The 15,682-nt window shown below is 63.8% G+C and overlaps 5 pseudogenes; all 5 read left to right on the top strand.

The window, feature by feature from the left end:
* The first annotated feature begins 1,281 nt into the window (after positions 1-1,281).
* LOC142872693 (uncharacterized) lies at positions 1,282-1,390 on the top strand (annotated as a pseudogene).
* Positions 1,391-4,878: 3,488 nt separating this feature from the next.
* On the top strand, positions 4,879-4,997 carry LOC142872586 (uncharacterized; annotated as a pseudogene).
* A 3,454-nt stretch (positions 4,998-8,451) lies between these two features.
* LOC142872753 (uncharacterized) lies at positions 8,452-8,560 on the top strand (annotated as a pseudogene).
* Positions 8,561-12,004: 3,444 nt separating this feature from the next.
* Positions 12,005-12,113, top strand: LOC142872692 (uncharacterized; annotated as a pseudogene).
* Positions 12,114-15,573: 3,460 nt separating this feature from the next.
* Positions 15,574-15,682, top strand: LOC142872614 (uncharacterized; annotated as a pseudogene).

Genomic DNA, 15,682 nt, shown 5'->3' with positions numbered 1-15,682 from the left:
CCTGGTTGCCCCGCTCTGAGACAAGGAGCCGGGCTTCGCATTCCCACAGCAGCCAGTCGTGGGCTGAGGACACCTGGGGCGTTGGGAACTCCCTGGCTTCTCCTTGGTTTAACATCTGGAGCTGCTTGGGAATTGTGCCGCCACACACACCCGAGTGCAGGTGTCTTCTGCACAGACTGCGGGCCTCGCTCTTCTGAATGCCGCTAGCTCGCCACCCACCCACGGGTGAACCTGGTCAGGGTGCTTTCTCTCAGGGGCAGACTCTGATCCGGGCGGGCTACCGGTGTGTCTCTGTTTGCTCCTTTCTTTCTTCCATTTCGGGAAAGGCTTCCCTACTGGGTGTGGAAATCTCCTATGCCTTTCCTCGCCTATTCTGTCAGCTTTCAAATTCTCTTTCAGTTGCCACCCTCACAGATGGATTAGGAAACTCTTTCCGGTGCACTCATTAGTGAAATGACCTCAATGACGCTGGAATCCAATATCTAATCGCCGATTGTTAGCGAGTCCACACGCCAGGGTGGTTGGGGTCCAATGCAGCCCCGGCCAGGCCCAGGCCCCTTGGACTGGGCCACAGGAGGACACAGAGGAGGGTCCCGGCCCCCACGGTAGCGTTGCCGGCAGTTCTCCAAGGGCTCGGGGGTTTTCCAGAGGGAGGAGATGGAGGGGACTGATTTCTTCAGCGCCCCACAAACCACGCCACCCCACCCCACCCATGGGACACATCCCGAGAGAGAGAGAGAGAGAGAGAGAGAGAGAGACGCCCCATACACTCGCTCCCCTCCCCCGTGCGCTGTGCCCCAGCCCTGGCCCGGGGGAACAGGCGGCCGCCCGGCCACAGGGTGGGGGGAGCAGCTGAAAGGGGTTGTGGGGGAGGGCGGCCCCTGGCTGGGGTCAAAGGGCGAGCGCCCCGCCCGCCCGTGCGCAGTCAGCGGCGCTGGGGGTGGGGGCGGGGAGGTGAAGGAGGCCAGGCGAGGAGAGGAGGGGGGCTGGAAGGTCTCCACCTTGGCGGGTCCAGCCGTGGAGGCGCATCTTGTGTGAGTGTGAGTGAGAGACTGAGTGTGAGTGTGTGTGTATAGAGAGACAGCCCCCAACCCCGGCCCGCCGCTCCCTGCCCGCCCCGCCTGTCACCCCCGTCCCTGGGAGCCCGCCGGACCCGGCCGGCGAACTCAACAGGCCCGGCCCGGCGCGGGTCAGCGCCGGCGCGGGGCCTGGGGCGGGAGGAGGCGGCGGGGAAGCGCAGAGAGGCTCCGCTTCTTGAGCGGGGCAGGGGCGCCCTCCGCCGTCCACGGCCACACCACCCCGAACGCGCCCGATCTCGGAAGCTAAGCAGGGTCGGGCCTGGTTAGAACTTGGATGGGAGACCGCCGGGGAATACCGGGTGCCGTAGGCTTCTTCTTCTTCTTCTTTTTTTTTTTTTTGCCTCTGGTTCTGTCGCGTTTCTGGGAGTGCGGGGGCGGCCCCGGGTGGGGGTGACCCCCACCCTCAGCGCCCGCCGCGGTGCCTGGCGCCCCAGCCCGCACTGTGGGGCCTCCTCTTGTCCCGAGCCGCGACACCGCCGCCACGCGGCAGCATGCGTGGCTTCTGGACTGTCAGGTCTCAGACCAAAGGTCTGCTCTGTGGGAACCGACACGCTGGAGGAAACCTTGAGAGTCTGAGAGGGGAGGGAGTTGCAGAAGAAGGCCAGGATGTCATTTTGAGGGAGTATGTGACCAGAACTCGTCCCGTTGCTTTTGGGGTTCTATGGGCTACACGCAGGAATCTTTGGTGGTGGCACCTGATGTTGGGGGATCCGGAGTCACACCCAGACCTGCTCCACAGGCCTCCTTTGACTTTTCTCTTCGGATTCATTATTTTTAAAAAGTGTCTCTTATCTCTAGTATTGCATTTTCTTTTCTCTCTCTTTTCAAGCAGATGATGGGAGTCCAAGTATTAAGGTGACATGTGTTGCCCGTGCCCCCCTACCCCCTGTGTTCTTATTCATTTACCTCTCATGTTGTTCCAGCGTATTGTGGGGGCACCAATGTTAAGGTCGGGTACATCGCCCTCTCCCCGCCTCCCCCCTCGGGTCAGAGCTTCAAGTGCGCCCATCCCCCAGTGGGTGCGCACCCACCCCGTTCCTAAGGGATGTGTATGCCCATCCCCTCCCCACGCCCGCCCGACACCCACCCGATGAAGGTGATTCCTCTGTGTCCACTTAGGTGTCCATCGGTTCGTACCCATTTGCCGGTGAGCGCGAGCACGTGGTGCTCGTGTGTCCATTCTTGGGATACCTGGCTTACTGGAACGGGTTCCAGCTCTGGCCAGGAGAACCACGAGAGGTGCCCTCTCACCGCTGTTCCTCACAGCCGAATAGCACTCCGTGGTGTCCACGCGCCACATTTTATTGACGCACTCGTGGGTCGATGGGCACTCGGGTCACTTCCAGGTCTTTGCGATTGTGACTTGTGCCCTGACTCTAACCCTAACCCTTACCCAGCCCGTCTCCTCCTCGGCCCCTGCCTGACTGACTCCTTCCCGCCCGGCCTGTCACCTGTCACCTGTCACCGTCCTCGGCCCCTGCCTGACGGGGCTCCTCCGTCGCCTGGGCCTTCCAAGGGCTTGGTGTGGACGCTGCTTCCAGGACGCCCTCCCAGGAACCCGGTAGCAGGGTGGCCGCAGCGTCTCGCGCAACCCAACCGTCCGCCTGCCGCCCTCGCTAAGTGGCCTGCGGGGGACGTGCTCCCGCTGTGCCGCGGGGGCCCAGCCTGGTGTCTTCTCTGAGGCCCCGCGGCTGCCACTCCCCGCAAGGGGGGAGCCGCGGAGGTGGGGACCGGCTCCTCATGGGGACGTACACCCAGCTCTCCACGTCGGATTCCGGGGCTCTCTGTCCTGCCAGAAGGCCCAGCTGGCCTGCGGGTCCTTAGAGTGGCAAAAACATCCGAAAACTGAGATTGAGGGTCCGGTGGGTGTCTGCACTTTTGTGCTGGGCACCCCAGGGAGGCCCGGGGGCTGGCTGGACAACGCGGTCTGCTGGGCTGGGGGGGGGGTTTGGAGGAGCAACTGATGCCCTTTGCACTTTGGGTAGCAAGTGTCTGAGGTGTCTCTGGGCCCTGCGCCATGTGGGGGCGGGGGCGGGGGCAGGGTGGGAGGAGGAGGAGGAGGAGGAGGAGGAGGAGGAGGAGGAGGAGGAGGAGGCGGGAAGGGCCGTGGCCTGCAGTCGTGTTCCCCGGGGTGGCACAGCATGTGGCTTCTTCCACGGGCTGCTTGGCCTGGGCTCCCTGCACCTGGGCCTTTGGAGGACTGGCCCTGTGCTTGCCAACACTTCCTGCAGGGACCCAGAGCTGGGAGGTTGCATCTCTCAGCCCTGGGTCGGGCAGAGCCCCAGCGGGCCATGCCCACAACCTCTCTCAGCACGGGTCCCCCAGAAGGCTCCTTTGGGACCAGGATTCTCTTGCGGGTGACTCTTTAAGGTCTGGCCCCTGGATGGAGGGGCACCAGGAGTAGAGGAGCAGGAAGGGGAAGGGGGTGGCCATGCGAGGGGACACTTTCAGGCCAAGTCCCAGCTTCAGCCTGATCCTCCTAGGAACCCCGGGGTGGACATCACACCTCCTGGTTGCCCCGCTCTGAGACAAGGAGCCGGGCTTCGCATTCCCACAGCAGCCAGTCGTGGGCTGAGGACACCTGGGGCGTTGGGAACTCCCTGGCTTCTCCTTGGTTTAACATCTGGAGCTGCTTGGGAATTGTGCCGCCACACACACCCGAGTGCAGGTGTCTTCTGCACAGACTGCGGGCCTCGCTCTTCTGAATGCCGCTAGCTCGCCACCCACCCACGGGTGAACCTGGTCAGGGTGCTTTCTCTCAGGGGCAGACTCTGATCCGGGCGGGCTACCGGTGTGTCTCTGTTTGCTCCTTTCTTTCTTCCATTTCGGGAAAGGCTTCCCTACTGGGTGTGGAAATCTCCTATGCCTTTCCTCGCCTATTCTGTCAGCTTTCAAATTCTCTTTCAGTTGCCACCCTCACAGATGGATTAGGAAACTCTTTCCGGTGCACTCATTAGTGAAATGACCTCAATGACGCTGGAATCCAATATCTAATCGCCGATTGTTAGCGAGTCCACACGCCAGGGTGGTTGGGGTCCAATGCAGCCCCGGCCAGGCCCAGGCCCCTTGGACTGGGCCACAGGAGGACACAGAGGAGGGTCCCGGCCCCCACGGTAGCGTTGCCGGCAGTTCTCCAAGGGCTCGGGGGTTTTCCAGAGGGAGGAGATGGAGGGGACTGATTTCTTCAGCGCCCCACAAACCACGCCACCCCACCCCACCCATGGGACACATCCCGAGAGAGAGAGAGAGAGAGAGAGAGAGAGAGAGAGAGAGAGACGCCCCATACACTCGCTCCCCTCCCCCGTGCGCTGTGCCCCAGCCCTGGCCCGGGGGAACAGGCGGCCGCCCGGCCACAGGGTGGGGGGAACAGCTGAAAGGGGTTGTGGGGGAGGGCGGCCCCTGGCTGGGGTCAAAGGGCGAGCGCCCCGCCCGCCCGTGCGCAGTCAGCGGCGCTGGGGGTGGGGGCGGGGAGGTGAAGGAGGCCAGGCGAGGAGAGGAGGGGGGCTGGAAGGTCTCCACCTTGGCGGGTCCAGCCGTGGAGGCGCATCTTGTGTGAGTGTGAGTGAGAGACTGAGTGTGAGTGTGTGTGTATAGAGAGACAGCCCCCAACCCCGGCCCGCCGCTCCCTGCCCGCCCCGCCTGTCACCCCCGTCCCTGGGAGCCCGCCGGACCCGGCCGGCGAACTCAACAGGCCCGGCCCGGCGCGGGTCAGCGCCGGCGCGGGGCCTGGGGCGGGAGGAGGCGGCGGGGAAGCGCAGAGAGGCTCCGCTTCTTGAGCGGGGCAGGGGCGCCCTCCGCCGTCCACGGCCACACCACCCCGAACGCGCCCGATCCCGTCTGGTCTCGGAAGCTAAGCAGGGTCGGGCCTGGTTAGAACTTGGATGGGAGACCGCCCGGGAATACCGGGTGCCGTAGGCTTCTTCTTCTTCTTCTTTTTTTTTTTTTGCCTCTGGTTCTGTCGCGTTTCTGGGAGTGCGGGGGCGGCCCCGGGTGGGGGTGACCCCCACCCTCAGCGCCCGCCGCGGTGCCTGGCGCCCCAGCCCGCACTGTGGGGCCTCCTCTTGTCCCGAGCCGCGACACCGCCGCCACGCGGCAGCATGCGTGGCTTCTGGACTGTCAGGTCTCAGACCAAAGGTCTGCTCTGTGGGAACCGACACGCTGGAGGAAACCTTGAGAGTCTGAGAGGGGAGGGAGTTGCAGAAGAAGGCCAGGATGTCATTTTGAGGGAGTATGTGACCAGAACTCGTCCCGTTGCTTTTGGGGTTCTATGGGCTACACGCAGGAATCTTTGGTGGTGGCACCTGATGTTGGGGGATCCGGAGTCACACCCAGACCTGCTCCACAGGCCTCCTTTGACTTTTCTCTTCGGATTCATTATTTTTAAAAAGTGTCTCTTATCTCTAGTATTGCATTTTCTTTTCTCTCTCTTTTCAAGCAGATGATGGGAGTCCAAGTATTAAGGTGACATGTGTTGCCCGTGCCCCCCTACCCCCTGTGTTCTTATTCATTTACCTCTCATGTTGTTCCAGCGTATTGTGGGGGCACCAATGTTAAGGTCGGGTACATCGCCCTCTCCCCGCCTCCCCCCTCGGGTCAGAGCTTCAAGTGCGCCCATCCCCCAGTGGGTGCGCACCCACCCCGTTCCTAAGGGATGTGTATGCCCATCCCCTCCCCACGCCCGCCCGACACCCACCCGATGAAGGTGATTCCTCTGTGTCCACTTAGGTGTCCATCGGTTCGTACCCATTTGCCGGTGAGCGCGAGCACGTGGTGCTCGTGTGTCCATTCTTGGGATACCTGGCTTACTGGAACGGGTTCCAGCTCTGGCCAGGAGAACCACGAGAGGTGCCCTCTCACCGCTGTTCCTCACAGCCGAATAGCACTCCGTGGTGTCCACGCGCCACATTTTATTGACGCACTCGTGGGTCGATGGGCACTCGGGTCACTTCCAGGTCTTTGCGATTGTGACTTGTGCCCTGACTCTAACCCTAACCCTTACCCAGCCCGTCTCCTCCTCGGCCCCTGCCTGACTGACTCCTTCCCGCCCGGCCTGTCACCTGTCACCTGTCACCGTCCTCGGCCCCTGCCTGACGGGGCTCCTCCGTCGCCTGGGCCTTCCAAGGGCTTGGTGTGGACGCTGCTTCCAGGACGCCCTCCCAGGAACCCGGTAGCAGGGTGGCCGCAGCGTCTCGCGCAACCCAACCGTCCGCCTGCCGCCCTCGCTAAGTGGCCTGCGGGGGACGTGCTCCCGCTGTGCCGCGGGGGCCCAGCCTGGTGTCTTCTCTGAGGCCCCGCGGCTGCCACTCCCCGCAAGGGGGGAGCCGCGGAGGTGGGGACCGGCTCCTCATGGGGACGTACACCCAGCTCTCCACGTCGGATTCCGGGGCTCTCTGTCCTGCCAGAAGGCCCAGCTGGCCTGCGGGTCCTTAGAGTGGCAAAAACATCCGAAAACTGAGATTGAGGGTCCGGTGGGTGTCTGCACTTTTGTGCTGGGCACCCCAGGGAGGCCCGGGGGCTGGCTGGACAACGCGGTCTGCTGGGCTGGGGGGGGGGTTTGGAGGAGCAACTGATGCCCTTTGCACTTTGGGTAGCAAGTGTCTGAGGTGTCTCTGGGCCCTGCGCCATGTGGGGGCGGGGGCGGGGGCAGGGTGGGAGGAGGAGGAGGAGGAGGAGGAGGAGGAGGAGGAGGAGGAGGCGGGAAGGGCCGTGGCCTGCAGTCGTGTTCCCCGGGGTGGCACAGCATGTGGCTTCTTCCACGGGCTGCTTGGCCTGGGCTCCCTGCACCTGGGCCTTTGGAGGACTGGCCCTGTGCTTGCCAACACTTCCTGCAGGGACCCAGAGCTGGGAGGTTGCATCTCTCAGCCCTGGGTCGGGCAGAGCCCCAGCGGGCCATGCCCACAACCTCTCTCAGCACGGGTCCCCCAGAAGGCTCCTTTGGGACCAGGATTCTCTTGCGGGTGACTCTTTAAGGTCTGGCCCCTGGATGGAGGGGCACCAGGAGTAGAGGAGCAGGAAGGGGAAGGGGGTGGCCATGCGAGGGGACACTTTCAGGCCAAGTCCCAGCTTCAGCCTGATCCTCCTAGGAACCCCGGGGTGGACATCACACCTCCTGGTTGCCCCGCTCTGAGACAAGGAGCCGGGCTTCGCATTCCCACAGCAGCCAGTCGTGGGCTGAGGACACCTGGGGCGTTGGGAACTCCCTGGCTTCTCCTTGGTTTAACATCTGGAGCTGCTTGGGAATTGTGCCGCCACACACACCCGAGTGCAGGTGTCTTCTGCACAGACTGCGGGCCTCGCTCTTCTGAATGCCGCTAGCTCGCCACCCACCCACGGGTGAACCTGGTCAGGGTGCTTTCTCTCAGGGGCAGACTCTGATCCGGGCGGGCTACCGGTGTGTCTCTGTTTGCTCCTTTCTTTCTTCCATTTCGGGAAAGGCTTCCCTACTGGGTGTGGAAATCTCCTATGCCTTTCCTCGCCTATTCTGTCAGCTTTCAAATTCTCTTTCAGTTGCCACCCTCACAGATGGATTAGGAAACTCTTTCCGGTGCACTCATTAGTGAAATGACCTCAATGACGCTGGAATCCAATATCTAATCGCCGATTGTTAGCGAGTCCACACGCCAGGGTGGTCGGGGTCCAATGCAGCCCCGGCCAGGCCCAGGCCCCTTGGACTGGGCCACAGGAGGACACAGAGGAGGGTCCCGGCCCCCACGAAGCGGTGCCGGCAGTTCTCCAAGGGCTCGGGGGTTTTCCAGAGGGAGGAGATGGAGGGGACTGATTTCTTCAGCGCCCCACAAACCACGCCACCCCACCCCACCCATGGGACACATCCCGAGAGAGAGAGAGAGACGCCCCATACACTCGCTCCCCTCCCCCGTGCGCTGTGCCCCAGCCCTGGCCCGGGGGAACAGGCGGCCGCCCGGCCACAGGGTGGGGGGAGCAGCTGAAAGGGGTTGTGGGGGAGGGCGGCCCCTGGCTGGGGTCAAAGGGCGAGCGCCCCGCCCGCCCGCGCGCAGTCAGCGGCGCTGGGGGTGGGGGCGGGGAGGTGAAGGAGGCCAGGCGAGGAGAGGAGGGGGGCTGGAAGGTCTCCACCTTGGCGGGTCCAGCCGTGGAGGCGCATCTTGTGTGAGTGTGAGTGAGAGACTGAGTGTGAGTGTGTGTGTATAGAGAGACAGCCCCCAACCCCGGCCCGCCGCTCCCTGCCCGCCCCGCCTGTCACCCCCGTCCCTGGGAGCCCGCCGGACCCGGCCGGCGAACTCAACAGGCCCGGCCCGGCGCGGGTCAGCGCCGGCGCGGGGCCTGGGGCGGGAGGAGGCGGCGGGGAAGCGCAGAGAGGCTCCGCTTCTTGAGCGGGGCAGGGGCGCCCTCCGCCGTCCACGGCCACACCACCCCGAACGCGCCCGATCTCGGAAGCTAAGCAGGGTCGGGCCTGGTTAGAACTTGGATGGGAGCCCGCGCGGGAATACCGGGTGCCGTAGGCTTCTTCTTCTTCTTCTTTTTTTTTTTTTTGCCTCTGGTTCTGTCGCGTTTCTGGGAGTGCGGGGGCGGCCCCGGGTGGGGGTGACCCCCACCCTCAGCGCCCGCCGCGGTGCCTGGCGCCCCAGCCCGCACTGTGGGGCCTCCTCTTGTCCCGAGCCGCGACACCGCCGCCACGCGGCAGCATGCGTGGCTTCTGGACTGTCAGGTCTCAGACCAAAGGTCTGCTCTGTGGGAACCGACACGCTGGAGGAAACCTTGAGAGTCTGAGAGGGGAGGGAGTTGCAGAAGAAGGCCAGGATGTCATTTTGAGGGAGTATGTGACCAGAACTCGTCCCGTTGCTTTTGGGGTTCTATGGGCTACACGCAGGAATCTTTGGTGGTGGCACCTGATGTTGGGGTATCCGGAGTCACACCCAGACCTGCTCCACAGGCCTCCTTTGACTTTTCTCTTCGGATTCATTATTTTTAAAAAGTGTCTCTTATCTCTAGTATTGCATTTTCTTTTCTCTCTCTTTTCAAGCAGATGATGGGAGTCCAAGTATTAAGGTGACATGTGTTGCCCGTGCCCCCCTACCCCCTGTGTTCTTATTCATTTACCTCTCATGTTGTTCCAGCGTATTGTGGGGGCACCAATGTTAAGGTCGGGTACATCGCCCTCTCCCCGCCTCCCCCCTCGGGTCAGAGCTTCAAGTGCGCCCATCCCCCAGTGGGTGCGCACCCACCCCGTTCCTAAGGGATGTGTATGCCCATCCCCTCCCCACGCCCGCCCGACACCCACCCGATGAAGGTGATTCCTCTGTGTCCACTTAGGTGTCCATCGGTTCGTACCCATTTGCCGGTGAGCGCGAGCACGTGGTGCTCGTGTGTCCATTCTTGGGATACCTGGCTTACTGGAACGGGTTCCAGCTCTGGCCAGGAGAACCACGAGAGGTGCCCTCTCACCGCTGTTCCTCACAGCCGAATAGCACTCCGTGGTGTCCACGCGCCACATTTTATTGACGCACTCGTGGGTCGATGGGCACTCGGGTCACTTCCAGGTCTTTGCGATTGTGACTTGTGCCCTGACTCTAACCCTAACCCTTACCCAGCCCGTCTCCTCCTCGGCCCCTGCCTGACTGACTCCTTCCCGCCCGGCCTGTCACCTGTCACCTGTCACCGTCCTCGGCCCCTGCCTGACGGGGCTCCTCCGTCGCCTGGGCCTTCCAAGGGCTTGGTGTGGACGCTGCTTCCAGGACGCCCTCCCAGGAACCCGGTAGCAGGGTGGCCGCAGCGTCTCGCGCAACCCAACCGTCCGCCTGCCGCCCTCGCTAAGTGGCCTGCGGGGGACGTGCTCCCGCTGTGCCGCGGGGGCCCAGCCTGGTGTCTTCTCTGAGGCCCCGCGGCTGCCACTCCCCGCAAGGGGGGAGCCGCGGAGGTGGGGACCGGCTCCTCATGGGGACGTACACCCAGCTCTCCACGTCAGATTCCGGGGCTCTCTGTCCTGCCAGAAGGCCCAGCTGGCCTGCGGGTCCTTAGAGTGGCAAAAACATCCGAAAACTGAGATTGAGGGTCCGGTGGGTGTCTGCACTTTTGTGCTGGGCACCCCAGGGAGGCCCGGGGGCTGGCTGGACAACGCGGTCTGCTGGGCTGGGGGGGGGGTTTGGAGGAGCAACTGATGCCCTTTGCACTTTGGGTAGCAAGTGTCTGAGGTGTCTCTGGGCCCTGCGCCATGTGGGGGCGGGGGCGGGGGCAGGGTGGGAGGAGGAGGAGGAGGAGGAGGAGGAGGAGGAGGCGGGAAGGGCCGTGGCCTGCAGTCGTGTTCCCCGGGGTGGCACAGCATGTGGCTTCTTCCACGGGCTGCTTGGCCTGGGCTCCCTGCACCTGGGCCTTTGGAGGACTGGCCCTGTGCTTGCCAACACTTCCTGCAGGGACCCAGAGCTGGGAGGTTGCATCTCTCAGCCCTGGGTCGGGCAGAGCCCCAGCGGGCCATGCCCACAACCTCTCTCAGCACGGGTCCCCCAGAAGGCTCCTTTGGGACCAGGATTCTCTTGCGGGTGACTCTTTAAGGTCTGGCCCCTGGATGGAGGGGCACCAGGAGTAGAGGAGCAGGAAGGGGAAGGGGGTGGCCATGCGAGGGGACACTTTCAGGCCAAGTCCCAGCTTCAGCCTGATCCTCCTAGGAACCCCGGGGTGGACATCACACCTCCTGGTTGCCCCGCTCTGAGACAAGGAGCCGGGCTTCGCATTCCCACAGCAGCCAGTCGTGGGCTGAGGACACCTGGGGCGTTGGGAACTCCCTGGCTTCTCCTTGGTTTAACATCTGGAGCTGCTTGGGAATTGTGCCGCCACACACACCCGAGTGCAGGTGTCTTCTGCACAGACTGCGGGCCTCGCTCTTCTGAATGCCGCTAGCTCGCCACCCACCCACGGGTGAACCTGGTCAGGGTGCTTTCTCTCAGGGGCAGACTCTGATCCGGGCGGGCTACCGGTGTGTCTCTGTTTGCTCCTTTCTTTCTTCCATTTCGGGAAAGGCTTCCCTACTGGGTGTGGAAATCTCCTATGCCTTTCCTCGCCTATTCTGTCAGCTTTCAAATTCTCTTTCAGTTGCCACCCTCACAGATGGATTAGGAAACTCTTTCCGGTGCACTCATTAGTGAAATGACCTCAATGACGCTGGAATCCAATATCTAATCGCCGATTGTTAGCGAGTCCACACGCCAGGGTGGTCGGGGTCCAATGCAGCCCCGGCCAGGCCCAGGTCCCTTGGACTGGGCCACAGGAGGACACAGAGGAGGGTCCCGGCCCCCACGAAGCGGTGCCGGCAGTTCTCCAAGGGCTCGGGGGTTTTCCAGAGGGAGGAGATGGAGGGGACTGATTTCTTCAGCGCCCCACAAACCACGCCACCCCACCCCACCCATGGGACACATCCCGAGAGAGAGAGAGACGCCCCATACACTCGCTCCCCTCCCCCGTGCGCTGTGCCCCAGCCCTGGCCCGGGGGAACAGGCGGCCGCCCGGCCACAGGGTGGGGGGAGCAGCTGAAAGGGGTTGTGGGGGAGGGCGGCCCCTGGCTGGGGTCAAAGGGCGAGCGCCCCGCCCGCCCGTGCGCAGTCAGCGGCGCTGGGGGTGGGGGCGGGGAGGTGAAGGAGGCCAGGCGAGGAGAGGAGGGGGGCTGGAAGGTCTCCACCTTGGCGGGTCCAGCCGTGGAGGCGCATCTTGTGTGAGTGTGAGTGAGAGACTGAGTGTGAGTGTGTGTGTATAGAGAGACAGCCCCCAACCCCGGCCCGCCGCTCCCTGCCCGCCCCGCCTGTCACCCCCGTCCCTGGGAGCCCGCCGGACCCGGCCGGCGAACTCAACAGGCCCGGCCCGGCGCGGGTCAGCGCCGGCGCGGGGCCTGGGGCGGGAGGAGGCGGCGGGGAAGCGCAGAGAGGCTCCGCTTCTTGAGCGGGGCAGGGGCGCCCTCCGCCGTCCACGGCCACACCACCCCGAACGCGCCCGATCTCGGAAGCTAAGCAGGGTCGGGCCTGGTTAGAACTTGGATGGGAGACCGCCGGGGAATACCGGGTGCCGTAGGCTTCTTCTTCTTCTTCTTTTTTTTTTTTGCCTCTGGTTCTGTCGCGTTTCTGGGAGTGCGGGGGCGGCCCCGGGTGGGGGTGACCCCCACCCTCAGCGCCCGCCGCGGTGCCTGGCGCCCCAGCCCGCACTGTGGGGCCTCCTCTTGTCCCGAGCCGCGACACCGCCGCCACGCGGCAGCATGCGTGGCTTCTGGACTGTCAGGTCTCAGACCAAAGGTCTGCTCTGTGGGAACCGACACGCTGGAGGAAACCTTGAGAGTCTGAGAGGGGAGGGAGTTGCAGAAGAAGGCCAGGATGTCATTTTGAGGGAGTATGTGACCAGAACTCGTCCCGTTGCTTTTGGGGTTCTATGGGCTACACGCAGGAATCTTTGGTGGTGGCACCTGATGTTGGGGGATCCGGAGTCACACCCAGACCTGCTCCACAGGCCTCCTTTGACTTTTCTCTTCGGATTCATTATTTTTAAAAAGTGTCTCTTATCTCTAGTATTGCATTTTCTTTTCTCTCTCTTTTCAAGCAGATGATGGGAGTCCAAGTATTAAGGTGACATGTGTTGCCCGTGCCCCCCTACCCCCTGTGTTCTTATTCATTTACCTCTCATGTTGTTCCAGCGTATTGTGGGGGCACCAATGTTAAGGTCGGGTACATCGCCCTCTCCCCGCCACCCCCCTCGGGTCAGAGCTTCAAGTGCGCCCATCCCCCAGTGGGTGCGCACCCACCCCGTTCCTAAGGGATGTGTATGCCCATCCCCTCCCCACGCCCGCCCGACACCCACCCGATGAAGGTGATTCCTCTGTGTCCACTTAGGTGTCCATCGGTTCGTACCCATTTGCCGGTGAGCGCGAGCACGTGGTGCTCGTGTGTCCATTCTTGGGATACCTGGCTTACTGGAACGGGTTCCAGCTCTGGCCAGGAGAACCACGAGAGGTGCCCTCTCACCGCTGTTCCTCACAGCCGAATAGCACTCCGTGGTGTCCACGCGCCACATTTTATTGACGCACTCGTGGGTCGATGGGCACTCGGGTCACTTCCAGGTCTTTGCGATTGTGACTTGTGCCCTGACTCTAACCCTAACCCTTACCCAGCCCGTCTCCTCCTCGGCCCCTGCCTGACTGACTCCTTCCCGCCCGGCCTGTCACCTGTCACCTGTCACCGTCCTCGGCCCCTGCCTGACGGGGCTCCTCCGTCGCCTGGGCCTTCCAAGGGCTTGGTGTGGACGCTGCTTCCAGGACGCCCTCCCAGGAACCCGGTAGCAGGGTGGCCGCAGCGTCTCGCGCAACCCAACCGTCCGCCTGCCGCCCTCGCTAAGTGGCCTGCGGGGGACGTGCTCCCGCTGTGCCGCGGGGGCCCAGCCTGGTGTCTTCTCTGAGGCCCCGCGGCTGCCACTCCCCGCAAGGGGGGAGCCGCGGAGGTGGGGACCGGCTCCTCATGGGGACGTACACCCAGCTCTCCACGTCGGATTCCGGGGCTCTCTGTCCTGCCAGAAGGCCCAGCTGGCCTGCGGGTCCTTAGAGTGGCAAAAACATCCGAAAACTGAGATTGAGGGTCCGGTGGGTGTCTGCACTTTTGTGCTGGGCACCCCAGGGAGGCCCGGGGGCTGGCTGGACAACGCGGTCTGCTGGGCTGGGGGGGGGGTTTGGAGGAGCAACTGATGCCCTTTGCACTTTGGGTAGCAAGTGTCTGAGGTGTCTCTGGGCCCTGCGCCATGTGGGGGCGGGGGCGGGGGCAGGGTGGGAGGAGGAGGAGGAGGAGGAGGAGGAGGAGGAGGAGGAGGAGGAGGAGGAGGCGGGAAGGGCCGTGGCCTGCAGTCGTGTTCCCCGGGGTGGCACAGCATGTGGCTTCTTCCACGGGCTGCTTGGCCTGGGCTCCCTGCACCTGGGCCTTTGGAGGACTGGCCCTGTGCTTGCCAACACTTCCTGCAGGGACCCAGAGCTGGGAGGTTGCATCTCTCAGCCCTGGGTCGGGCAGAGCCCCAGCGGGCCATGCCCACAACCTCTCTCAGCACGGGTCCCCCAGAAGGCTCCTTTGGGACCAGGATTCTCTTGCGGGTGACTCTTTAAGGTCTGGCCCCTGGATGGAGGGGCACCAGGAGTAGAGGAGCAGGAAGGGGAAGGGGGTGGCCATGCGAGGGGACACTTTCAGGCCAAGTCCCAGCTTCAGCCTGATCCTCCTAGGAACCCCGGGGTGGACATCACACCTCCTGGTTGCCCCGCTCTGAGACAAGGAGCCGGGCTTCGCATTCCCACAGCAGCCAGTCGTGGGCTGAGGACACCTGGGGCGTTGGGAACTCCCTGGCTTCTCCTTGGTTTAACATCTGGAGCTGCTTGGGAATTGTGCCGCCACACACACCCGAGTGCAGGTGTCTTCTGCACAGACTGCGGGCCTCGCTCTTCTGAATGCCGCTAGCTCGCCACCCACCCACGGGTGAACCTGGTCAGGGTGCTTTCTCTCAGGGGCAGACTCTGATCCGGGCGGGCTACCGGTGTGTCTCTGTTTGCTCCTTTCTTTCTTCCATTTCGGGAAAGGCTTCCCTACTGGGTGTGGAAATCTCCTATGCCTTTCCTCGCCTATTCTGTCAGCTTTCAAATTCTCTTTCAGTTGCCACCCTCACAGATGGATTAGGAAACTCTTTCCGGTGCACTCATTAGTGAAATGACCTCAATGACGCTGGAATCCAATATCTAATCGCCGATTGTTAGCGAGTCCACACGCCAGGGTGGTCGGGGTCCAATGCAGCCCCGGCCAGGCCCAGGCCCCTTGGACTGGGCCACAGGAGGACACAGAGGAGGGTCCCGGCCCCCACGAAGCGGTGCCGGCAGTTCTCCAAGGGCTCGGGGGTTTTCCAGAGGGAGGAGATGGAGGGGACTGATTTCTTCAGCGCCCCACAAACCACGCCACCCCACCCCACCCATGGGACACATCCCGAGAGAGAGAGAGACGCCCCATACACTCGCTCCCCTCCCCCGTGCGCTGTGCCCCAGCCCTGGCCCGGGGGAACAGGCGGCCGCCCGACCACAGGGTGGGGGGAGCAGCTGAAAGGGGTTGTGGGGGAGGGCGGCCCCTGGCTGGGGTCAAAGGGCGAGCGCCCCGCCCGCCCGTGCGCAGTCAGCGGCGCTGGGGGTGGGGGCGGGGAGGTGAAGGAGGCCAGGCGAGGAGAGGAGGGGGGCTGGAAGGTCTCCACCTTGGCGGGTCCAGCCGTGGAGGCGCATCTTGTGTGAGTGTGAGTGAGAGACTGAGTGTGAGTGTGTGTGTATAGAGAGACAGCCCCCAACCCCGGCCCGCCGCTCCCTGCCCGCCCCGCCTGTCACCCCCGTCCCTGGGAGCCCGCCGGACCCGGCCGGCGAACTCAACAGGCCCGGCCCGGCGCGGGTCAGCGCCGGCGCGGGGCCTGGGGCGGGAGGAGGCGGCGGGGAAGCGCAGAGAGGCTCCGCTTCTTGAGCGGGGCAGGGGCGCCCTCCGCCGTCCACGGCCACACCACCCCGAACGCGCCCGATCTCGGAAGCTAAGCAGGGTCGGGCCTGGTTAGAACTTGGATGGGAGACCGCCCGGGAATACCGGGTGCCGTAGGCT

Source organism: Microcebus murinus, chromosome 8, assembly GCF_040939455.1.
Source record: "Microcebus murinus isolate Inina chromosome 8, M.murinus_Inina_mat1.0, whole genome shotgun sequence".
NCBI classification, from domain to species: domain Eukaryota; kingdom Metazoa; phylum Chordata; class Mammalia; order Primates; family Cheirogaleidae; genus Microcebus; species Microcebus murinus.
Note: the sequence above shows the minus strand (reverse complement) of the source record. Positions and strands in the feature narration are given on the sequence as shown.